Genomic DNA, 12512 nt, shown 5'->3' with positions numbered 1-12512 from the left:
CTCCGGGGGACACTCTCTGGCTTTAACCCCTGAGGGTGCGGCGGGTTAACCGTCCTTTGAAACCAGCGCTCCGTTTGATTTCTGCAATCTGGGAGGATCGTTGTAGTATTAATGAGAGCACTTATGGTTTGGAGAGATGGTAACAGGGTGCTGTGATAGTATGCATATTTGGCAGACAGGGGACAGACAGATACCTCCCCCAATAATACTAGAAGTTAGGGGTGACGGTATTAAAGAAACGCCGAGAGTAACAGAGTAGTTTAGAGTATTTACAGTTTATTTACACTGGAGTATATTTACAGCCTTTCTGAGTCCAATTCGTAGTTCACTCCGACAAGGTGCTCCGCTGACAACTGATCCCACACAGGAGATGTTCAGCACCGTACATCTCTACATTTATATTTACAAAAACCAATCATCTTACAGCAATTTACATAATGCCAAGTCATGGTGATTGTGCAGAGTCTGATGCAATCACCTTATCATATGACCACTAACTGTCACAACTAGATCATCCTGATCTAACAGTGCTGTTTATGCAGACTGACAGCTTGCCAGTATAGTTACAAATACTGACAAGGGGAGGGTATAGGGCAATGCTCCCTCTAAGCTGTGAAGTCTTGTGCGCAAAAATTCTACTTTGTGAGCGACTGGCCTTAAAAGTTGGGAGTAAGCCATTTGGCTACTGCATAAATTAGCTTGCTCTGGAGCCATCCCTTCCTCAGCTAAGACACACACACAAAAAACAACCCTGTGAGCCGGAGGCTAAAAAACTGTGAGTTAGCTCACACTGACTCAGTTTAGAGGTCCCCGCCTGGCCATCGGCAGGGGATGAGGGGGGGTAGAGTTGTCAGAAGTCAGATCCAGGTTGGGAAACTCCTGGAGATTTGAGGGTCAACCCCTGGGGGGGGGGAGGACAGGCCCCTCAGTGGGGTACAATGCCCTAAGGCATCCCCTTTATCCAGGGGAACTGATCTCTGAGGTCTGGAGATTCCAGGGGATCCCCAGGTCCCACCTGGAGGCTGACATCCCTAGAACTTTCCTCCCAGTGAAAGTGATGGACTATTCAGGTCAGACAAAAGAAAGAGCTTCTTCACAAAACAGGGAATTACACCACGGAACTCACTGCCGTTGTCCTGAGGCCTATAGTTACCAGCCTTCAACTGAGGCCTCCTGACTACACAGATCCGTCCCCCAGGAGGAAATGGCAGCTTTGGAGGATGGATGCTATGGCATAATGCCCCATTGAGGTCCTTCCCCTCCCCAAACTCCACCCATTTCAGGTTTCATCTAGGAATTTCCCAACCTGGAATTGGCAGCCCCACATTTGCTCCAAGGGCACCCTAGTCCTCACCCTCAGGCCTAGGATCATGACACTTTTTAAATGCTACCTTTGCTCCAAGGGGTTCAGATTCACCGTCTCCCAGTTTGTCCTCACACAACAACCCTGTGAAGTGGCCTAGCCTGAGATAGCACCTGGCCCGAGAACATTCACGGCAGAGGGAGAATTTGAAGCAGGATCTCTTGCCAGTCCAGATGCCAGCCTCCAGGTGGGACCTGGGGATTCCCCACAGCTCATCTCCAGACTACACAGATCAGTTCCCATGGAGAATATGGCTGCTTTGGAGGGTGGTCTCTATGGCACTGTACCCCACTGAAGTCCCTGTCCTCCCCAGACTCCACCCTCAAATCTCCAGGAGTTCCCCAACCTGGATCCAGCAACCCTAACCCCCCCCATCCCTCGCTGGTGGTCAAGGGGGACCTGGCAACCCTATCCAAGACTGATGCTCTAATACCACGGTTTGGGATGGGCCAGGAAATCAGACAGAGAAACTGTAGTCTGAAGTGAGTTTGAAAACCAGGGTTAGTGCTAACTTTGGTTTAGTATAGTGACTGAATTGGACAAATCTTAATTATGACGGTTGTGCCAGAGGAAAATGAACATACAGTAATTATGAAAGGCAGAATGACAACAAACCTTGGGTTGCCAGCTATAGCTAACAATCTGGTAGGAGAATCTGAGGTGGTGGGGACAACCCCTGGATTTGTTCCAATGTGCCATGTGCAAAACCAGAAATATGTCAAAGAGCCCCCTCGTACACCCTCCCACCAGCCTCTGAAGTGGTGGCAGAGAATGGGGACCCGGGCTAGCAAGTCTCCTGTTATGGCAGGTGACCTGCTCCCCTCAGTATGAAGAATATGTGGTTCTAGATAACATAATACCAAAGAATCAAAAAAATGAATTACACAAGAGTAGAATTGTCAGTGTGTATTTGTAATGTATGAACAGGTCCAAAATACCAAGCGGTAGACATACATGACCTTTTTACAATACAAACTGTGAATCATGAAAAATAGAACATTGACAATTTATTTATTTATTGTATTTATACCCCGCCCTCCCCGCGAACGGGCTCAGGGCGACAATATTTTGGGTACACACACATACATTTAGCTACTTTTGAAAAATGTACTAATTACTACTGTTAGGGTTCTCAACTCATGGAGGTTTCAGGGTGGAGTCTGGCCAGGATGGGGTTTGGGGAAGAGAGAGACCTCAGTAAGCCACAATGCCATAGAGTTCACCCTCCAAAGTAGCCATTTTCTCCAGGGAAACTCTTCTCTGTCACCAGGAGACCAGTTGTAAATCTGTGAGATCTCCAGTTTCTGCCTGGAGGCTGGCAACCCTTGGGGCGGGGTTAACACTTTGAAACAAATGCACATTCTCCTGCTGATCCGTCGCAGAGGCCAGTGTTGCAGGTTGTTATTCTCCCATGCCTCAAAAGGACTAGAAACTTGAGGCCTTGGTAGCTCACGTCGCATCCTCATATGAGTTTCCCAGTTCAAGCCCTGAAGCAGCTGATGATGACTTAAGAAGAAGAAGAGAGAAGAGAAGAGATTGGATTTATACCCCGCCCTTCACTTGGAGTCTCAGAGCGGCTTACAAACTCCCTTCCATTCCCCTCCCCACAACAGACACCCTTTGAGGTAGGTAGGGCTGAGTGAACCTTTGACAGAAACTGCTCTTTTTCAAGGACAGCTGTCCCAGAGCTTGTGACTGACCCAAGGTCACATCAGCAGGTGCAAGTGGAGGACTGGGGAATCAAACCCGGTTCTCCCAGATCAGAGTCCGCACACTTAACCACTACACCAAACTGGCTTAGTTGCATTTAAGCAACTAAGATGTGTATATCCTGCCATTCTGTATACAACACTTCCAGGTTGGGCTTACAATGGAAATGCTAAACAAAACAATGACTTGCACGTATGAACCCACTCACCAAGAGGGCCGATATATGACACAAACTGCAGACCATTTCAGTTGACAATATTTATTTCAAGCATTTGGTCCCCCTACTTGAGGACACAAAATTTCAACATACAATAACACAAAAGTACACTTAACAAAAGATAGTTTCAGAGGGCAGCTGCATTGGACAGCAGTAGAACAGCTAGATTTGAGTCCAGTCACGTGGCACCTTAGAGACCAATAAGACTTTGGAGACAGTATGAGCTTTTGAGAGTCAAAGAGGAGGAGGAGGAGGAGACTGGATTTATACCCTGTCCTTCACTACTCGAAGGAGTCTCAGAGCAGCTTACAATCCCTTCCCCTTCCCCTCCCCATAACAGACACCCTGTGAGGCAGGTGGGGCTAAGAGAGCTCTTTCGAGAACTGCTCTTGAGAGAACAGCTCTGAAAGAACTTGTAACTGACCCAAGGTCACACCAGCAGCTGCATGTGGAGGAGTGGGGAATCAAACCCAGTTCTCTGGATCAGAGTCCACCGCTCTTAACCACTTCACCAAACTGGCTCTCTTTGGGAGCCTTGACTCTCAAAAGTTCATTCCCCCCCAAAAAAAATCTTTTTGGTCTCTAAGGTTCTACTAGACTCGAATCTGCGGTGAATAAGTGACCATGCCTTAAAAACAGTATTAATAATTTTAAAAAAACAGAATGAAAGAAACAGAGTTTGTTTCTCACCCTCTTCACTCCAAAGGCCCTTTGAAAGAGATCGGCCTGACAGGAGTCTGCAACAGCGATGGGTAAAATCTTTACCCTGAGCACCACATCTGGATTTCAGCCCACTTTTGAGAGCTCTGAGTGGGATGCCGAATCAGGAAGAAGAAGAAGAAGAGACTGGATTTATACCCCGCCCTTCACTACCCAAAGGTGTCTCAGAGCGGCTTACAAACTCCTTTCCCTTCCCCTCCCCTCCCCACAACAGACACCCTGTGAGGTAGGTGGGGCTGAGAGAGCTCTTGATAGAAACTGCTCTATTTTCAAGAACAGCTCTTATCAGAACTACGGCTTGCCCAAGGTCATCCAGCCAGGTGCAAGTGGAGGAGTGGGGAACCAAACCCGGTTCTCCCAGATTAGAGTCCGCGCACTTAACCACTACACCAAACTGGCGGGCAGAGACTCAGGTGTGACCCTCTTTCCTAATCTGTGGCTCTTAACGACACTTAGCCCTTCAAGCAGCTGAACTACTTTGGGTGGCAACAGATGGCTAGCCAATGCCACAAGCTGAGATGGCTGGATCTGACACCCTAAACTGGAATTTGCCCGTTGCTTGATGTACAAATCAGAAAGGAGACTACTGTAATGGTTATATAAGTATCTCCTACCTGTGGGTGGTGCTGTTGGAGGTGTTCAGTATTTTGGCTCTGGAGCTATACTGTTTCTAGTTGTTAGCATAGGCGTAATCTTCGTGGGGCTGACAGTTTAACTGTCTTTAAGATCTGTGCTGGAGGAGTTACGGTGACCAGAATTACAATAATTGTCCAGGCTATGGAAGTCAGTACCACCGGAGAAAATGGCTGCTTTGGAGGGTGGATATTGTGATATCGCACCGTTACTGAGCCTGCTCCACTCTCTAGGCTCCACCCTCCCCAAACTCTGTCCCCAGATCTCTAGGAATCTCTCAGATGGGAGCTGGCAAACCTCTTGCATTTCAGTCCCCAAATCCTGCCCCCACATTCCTAGGCCGCAGTGAATAACATCACTTCTGATGAAAACTGGAAGTGATGTCAGGCTATCGCTGGGGGCACTCTAGGATTCACAAACACTCTATGATTAAACCTAAAGCTACCCCTTGATGTCATGTCTCCACAAGTGACTGTTGCATGTCGGCACAATGCTGCCAGACACACACACCCCAATTCACCACCATTTCCCTCCCGCCTGCCTTTGAGATACCAGCAGGCAACAAGGCAGATTGCTTCCATATACGGAAACTCAGCGAGCCTAGATCTGACTGGAAGTAAACTGGTGGGGGGGATCAGCTCCTTTCACCCAGACACCTATTTTGAGCTAAAAATTGAAACATATGGGATTGGAGAAATCTGTAGGCCACAGGAGTGCACAATTCAAGCTTGACGTAGGTAAGGTAGCTGACATCTTGCTAGGCCCCAATCTCTCCCCCCCCTCCTCCTTCCTGTATTGAAAATACAAGTCAGATTACAGGGAATCAGCAACTCTGACAACAAAGATGGTAAAAGAGTTTGCAGGAAGGTCAAGTTGTGGGCAAGGCGTGCAGTTAAGTCTCACCATCCTCGCATCCGGCTAATCTAGTTCTCAACAGAGTGATAAAGAATGCCAAAGTCAGGACCATAACAAAAAACAACAGTAAAAAAGAGCAAGAGTTTAGTAGCACCTTAAAGACTTGCAAAATTTGTGGCAGGGGATGAGCTTTTGTGAGTCAGTGCTCACTTCTTCAGATACCTGAAGACGTGAGCAGTGACTCACAAAAGCTCATTTCCTGCCACAAATGTTGTAAGCATATAAAGTGCAACTGGATTTTCTCTTTTCTACTGCCACAGACAGACTAGCACAGTAACCCATCTTATCTAAAAAGCAACAGAGTTTATTCTGGTGTGGCAGATGGGCACAGTTTGAGCAATGGAAGGTAAATCTTCGTCCAGCTGGGCACATGGGGTTACTAAGATGATATGTTCATTCTTAAAAGCCAACAGACAACGGGAAACACATATTGTGACGTCCTCCTTATTGGGGAGGACTAGTTTCACTTTAAAAGTGTTCTTTTTATTCTGTTTATCTGGGTATAGACGGCTGCCACCAGGAAATTTTAAGGATTTCCAAACCTTTATACTTTACTGTTGCTCTTACTATTTTGGTAGACCAAGTTCAAGGCTTACGAGGAACTATATGGTCCTGAGGAAGTATTTCTTTCAGAGCTGGTATACTTGAATAAAAGAGGATTTATTGAAATAATAATTCATAAATAAAAGGGTAGAACAATGTAACTAGTAATGTGTAAATAATTAACAATTGCTTTCACCCATCTTCACATCACACAGTCTTCTCCCTTACTGACAGGGATCTTTTCATGTAACTTTGTATCATTTGTTTATCTCCATGCCATATAGGTTCACTGTCTCTTTCCAGTCTGTTATAACACCCAGACTTTACTATAACATTTCTTCACCTAAACTTTACGTTTTCATAGACTCAGCCCTCAGATCTCTTATCCTTTCTCTCAGAACCACCTCAGCTGTTCTTAACTGCTTCAACACAGAACTAACTTATTCCACACAGGACTACTTCTAACTTTCCTCACACAGAGAACTAACTGAACTTATCAACTGTTTACCTGTAACTGTCACTCCTGACTGACATACATACTCATCCACTCATTTTCACTTCCAAAACCCCTCCTCCTCACTGTCAACCACCAATCATACCACACTTGCCTCTCTCAACCACTCTAGTCTATCTACCACAGTCATGCAACCAAACTTTTAAAGAGACACACACACACAGAAACAAGGAATCATTACACATATGATAGAGTATTTTTACTTTCAGCATTTTATCTCCCCCTCTCCTTGCAAAACCTCATAAAATGTAACAAGCTCACGTCTGAAACCTCAAGAAACTGTGTACTTTGTGATGGCCCATAAGTCTTCAGCTCACAGGTGCACTTCCCCCTGTTCTGCATTTGGATCTGATCTCTCACTCGTGTGCATGAGACGGTGCCTGTTCACACTCGCTCTCTCAGTGAAGCTTTTCCCACAGTCTGAGCACTCGTAGGGTTTCTCCCCTGTGTGGGTTTTCTGGTGCCGAACAAGGTTTGAATTGCTGCCGAAGCTTCTCCCGCAGATCGGGCATTGGTGCGGCTTCTCCCCAGTGTGGGTCCTTTGATGTCGGACAAACTTTGACCAATAGAGAAAGCATTTCCCACACGCTGGACACTTGTGTGGGTTTCCTCCTGTGTTTCTTCTCCTACGTTCAGTGTAACCTGTGCTCCAGCTAAAAGCTTTCCCACAAACATTGTATGTCTTTTGACCCTTTCCAGTGAGGATTCTTTGCTGGACTTTTCTGACATCCTTGGGACCACCCCCAGTATGCAGAGATTTATCCTCTGTTGACCCTTGGTGAGAGTCTTGCTGCCGCTCTGGACCTTGCTGATTCTCAGTGTCTTCCTGTTCATAATACTGATAAACAGTCTCTTCTTCTGTCCACAATGACATCCCATATGATCCCACCTGCTCTGAATCTTCTGCTGTATTGGTCTCCATTTCTTCTATGCTTATCCACCTTCTGTCTGTAGAAGAAATGAGGAAAACCCTGAACACTGTTCCTTCCTGGCACTACAGTGAAATGTAATCTGAAAGTGGAAAATGAAGCCAAGGGGAAAAAGGAAACCCTGCTGAGAAATACCTTCTTTCTACATGATGTCCATGTTATACTATTTGAATACCAATTTTAAACTTTTGTTGGTTTTTTTTTTAAAAAAATAATCATTTCATAATATTCAGTAGATGAGACTACGTAATACATAACATAAAATACAATATCCATGAGGCAATGCTCCCTCTAAGCTGTGGAGTCTTGTGAGCAAAAATTCTCCTTTGTGAGCTATTGGCATTGAAGTTGTGAGGGAGCAATTTGGCTGCTGCATCCATTAGTTTGCTCTGGACCCCTCCTCCCTGAGCTAAGACAAAAATGTGTGAGCCAGAGGCTAAAAAACTGTGAGCTAGCTCACACTAACTCAGCTTAGAGGGAACACGGCCATGAGGTAAGATCTGACAATCTAAACAATGTTCAGTATCTCTTTCTTGACTTATTCTTTAGATTTATATGTGTTCCAAAAAGTAATGAAGGAAGACCAGACTTGTACACATTTTATCTTGTGCATATTTGTCTCCATCCCAGAACTTCCTATATGCAGACATTTCCCCCATTAATGTAGTATACCATACTTCCCTTAGTCATTTCTCAATATCTGGTACTTTCCCGTCTCCATGCCACAGTTATTAACAGCTATTAACATTTCGGCTGCGCAGAATAAATTTCCTATTAAACGCATCCTGTTAACAGAGCCTCTCTGGGCATAATGTTCCAAAGATCTATATTAGGATCTTTTCATATTTCTATATGCAGAATTTCTCCCATTAACTTAAACAACCAATAAAAATGCTTTTATAATCAGGCATTGCCGCCAGATATGAATGAATGAGCCCATACATCTCCAACATATATTTGATATGGAAAACTGTTAATAAATAGGACGCTTGTAGGAAATAACACGTCACTGTTTTAGATCCTCAGCTGATCTCCTTGACGGGATTGGCAGATCACCACAATGCTTACAGGGTACACTGGTAAGATTTCTAACAGAAAGTATGAGGTAAGACAAGAGTAAAAGGCAGGTTCGTATAGGAAGGTGGCCACAGATTAGCTTGGCATGCAGAAGTTCCCCATTTGAAAGGATCAGACAGTTGGTGACATGAAAGGCCACTGACTGAGACCCTGGAAAGCCCCTGTCAGTTTGAGTGGACAAGACTGAACTTGATGGACTGAGGGTCTGATTCAGTATAAGGCAGCTTAATACATTCATTTGTAGCTACCATCTAGCAAACTGAGAGAAATGGAAAAGTTCTAGCCCTTTTAGCCTTACGCACCACTAGGTGGCGAGCTAGACGTATTTTTGAGACTGAGACCTCTGAAAGAGTTGTGACTGACCCATGGTCACCCAGCTGGCTTCATGTGGAGGAGCGTGGAACCGAACCCGGTTCACCAGATTAGAGTCCGTCATTCCTAACCACTACACCATGCTGTCTCTCCGTTCCTGAATGGCCAGAAGCGAGCAACCGAAAAATCGGGGACAAGCTGCAGAACGTTCAAGAAAGGGACGACTTACCTAACAAGGCACCCCCCTCGTCCTCTTCATGCTTTGTTTTGGGACACAGCTGCCCCTGCTCTGTTTCAGGAATAGCCTGGCCCGCCTCAGCAACACTCAGTGCTGCCTCCTTACATGGCGCCGGGATCTGCAAGAGCAGCAAGGACTATTTCAGGATGGGAAACCAAGTGCTAAAGGCAAAGGCCAGATTCCATCCTCCATCCCAGCGGGACGCACCAATGGCAGCAAGAAGAATCACAGGTTAGGATAACAAAGGAACTCGTGGACTCAACTTTTTTATATACCTGTTTTGCATGATGATGATAAAGTGGCATAAAAACAGTTAAAAAGATAAAAATAATCAAAATCCTCAAAAACATCAAAACATACTCCCCAATCATACCCCTGCCCAAATCTCCCATTGCTCACTGTCATTCCAAGAGGTGGCGGGGGGGGGGGGGGGATAATATAAAGTTTACTGGGCATTGTAAGAATGATGACGTCACTTCTAGGGAAAACCTGGAAGCAAGGGTGGTAGCTCTACGAATTGTAGGAAGTCTATGGCTTTACCATAAAGTGTCTGGCAATTCCTAGAGCTACTGCCACTGCTTCCAGGTTCTCCCCAGAAGTGATGTCACCATGCTGGCAAAATGTCCTTGCACCCCAACCTTAGTCATGAGCAAGAATTTGTATAGCCAGAATTGCATTTAAGGCCTGGAAATCCAAGTACCAGTTGCTTTGCAGAATGCTCCTAGAGAGGTAGGCAATGGATCCCGCATATCACGGCCTGGAGCTCCTTGTTCTTACACTGAGATGGGCAGAGATCTCCATCCAGCCCCCATTGCCAACACCAGGCCAATCACACAAAGTACAGTGAAAGGATCTTACCTCTTTCTCTCGTCTCTGGGCCTCTTGCTGCCTCAGTAGGAACTCCTCAGCCAGAGCCACTACTTGGGAGCAGGTCTCTGGCCCACATTCTCTGACCCAGCTTTGGATCTCTGTTGGGAGGATTGTCAGCAGCTGCTCCAAGATTAGCAGCTCCAGGATCTGTTCCTTGGAGTGTCGCTCAAATTTCAGCCACCGGCAGCAGAGTCCTTGCAATTGGCTGTAAGCCCCTCTCGGCCCCTCGGCCTCCTCATAGCAGAAGTGCCTAAAGCATTGGCGAATCTTCTCCCTCCTCATGGCATCCCCTCGCAAAATGGCTGCCTTCACTCTCCCATAATCCTCTCTGTCTCTGGACTCCAGCCTGTTAAAGGCCTGCTCGGCTTCACCGCTGAGGGCTGGCAGGAGTCGGGCCACCCACTTGTCCTTGGGCCACCGGCAGGCTTTAGCCACTTGCTCAAACGAAGCCAAAAAGGCCTGTGTGTCATCCCATGGGGTGGGCTCCTCTGGTAACTGTGAGGCCCCCCACCCTGACTGAGGGGCCTCCACTGTCTTTAGGAATTCCTGCAGTTGTGTTTCCCAGTGATGAAGCAGCCCTTCGCGTGGCTCTTGTTTCATTTCTTGTGCTGGGATCCTTTGCAGGATACTTCCCGCTTGAAGAATATGAGGGGCTTGTCCTGCTCTTTGCAATTCCTCCACCAGTGTGGAGCCTGTTGAGCACTGCTCATCCATTTTCATCCCTCTGTAATACCACAGTAATTATCTCTGAGTGAGAACACCTCTATAACAAAACATTAATACGCTTTGGTTGTTCAGGACTGGTACGACAGGTGTGTCCCTGAGGAAACAAGAGGTTAGAGAGACAGACTATACGGACACAAACATTTAGTATGTAAATGTATGCGTGTGGGTAGGGTTACCTGCTGCCACTCTGAGCCACAATGGACACAAACATTTAGTGTGTAAATGTATGCGAGTGGGTAGGGTTGAGCAAACTTCAGAGGATGGTGGAAACCACGGCAGGAAACCTTTTTCAAGTTGGTGCTGTGTGTGCTATAACATCACTTCTGGGAAAAACCAGGAAGTGGTGTCAGGTAGCTCTAGGAATCACTGCAAACTCAATGGTTTACCATAGAGTTCCCATGAATTCCTACCTCACATAATTTCTGTCTTTTCCTAGAAATGACGGCACCTTTAAGACCAAGTTTTATTCACACTTCTGGGAAAAACCAGGACGTGGTGTCAGGTAGCTCTAGGAATCACTGCAAACTCAATGGTTTACCATAGAGTTCCCACGAATTCCTACCTCACATAATTTCTGTTTTTTCCTAGAAATGACGTCATGGAGGCCCCCCCATGTCCCTGCCACCAAAGTTCCTACAAGTTGTGAGGCAACCTTAGTGTGTGTGGGGGCATATTCTCAAGAGATGCATATGTTTTGCAAAATTTATCTCGATTACATACCAGCACCCAGGGGTCATTTCCTGCAGGAGCACACAGGAGCGGAGCTCCGGCAGTAAAGAGCCCAGGGGGCAGGCACGTGCAACAAGCCCCACCCCCTGCTCCCAGCAGCCCTCAGTCAGAGCAAGAAGCAGCCAGGTAAGCTGGAGAGCTCCCCCTCCGGTTCAAAATATTCCAGTGGCACCTTTAAGACCAAGTTTTATTCAGGTGCTAGCTCTCCCTCCTCTGCGAGGACAGATCTGCATGTCCCCAATAGCTAGCAATCCAAAACAGTCCAGTGGAGCCTGAGTGGTGGGTGTTGCCTTCTGACACACTTCCGGTGATGTCAGGGGGTGTGGCACATGCAAATAAGTTATGCTAATGAGTTATGCTAATGAGCCCCTGCACCTCTTTTTCTACAAAGTGACCCCTGGCAGCACCTATCACTACACATGTTTAAACCTCAGCATTTTCATGTGTTTAACACACAGTATTCCCAGGCCAAAGCAGGAATTTGTAGAGCCCATGTTGATGCACCACAGGTCCCAGGCTCAGTCACTCCCATTTCCAGTTCAAAGAATTGCAAAGAGCAGGTGTGAGGGAAGGCTCTCCTCTGCCGGAGACCCTGAAGAGTTTCTGCTAGTCAGAGTTGACAGCACTGACCATGGAGCTCACTCCGTCACCTGGCTCACATGTTCCCCCCGCTGTTTGTAAGAAAGAGCCAATGCGTGTCCAGTTTAAAAATAAAAATGGGGACCAGTACCTGGATAAACATGGGATTTAAATAGCACATTCAGCTAGGGTTGCCAGCTCCCCTGGAGAAAATGGCTGCTTTGAAGGGTGGGCCCTATGGCATTATACCATGCTGAGGCCTCTCCCTTCCCCAAACCACACCCTCTCCTGGATCCACCCCCAAAGACTCCAGGTATCTTCCTACCCAGACCTGGCAACCCTACATTCAGCTGTGTGTACACCAAACGTAACGTAAGCATTTTATTCAGTGGGCATACAGAGAAAAATCAAGAGTACTTTGTACACAGATTGTACAG

The sequence above is a fragment of the Gekko japonicus genome, unplaced genomic scaffold (genome assembly GCF_001447785.1).
Source record: "Gekko japonicus isolate JY-2015 unplaced genomic scaffold, Gekko_japonicus_V1.1 scaffold729, whole genome shotgun sequence".
NCBI lineage: Eukaryota > Metazoa > Chordata > Lepidosauria > Squamata > Gekkonidae > Gekko > Gekko japonicus.
Note: the sequence above shows the minus strand (reverse complement) of the source record.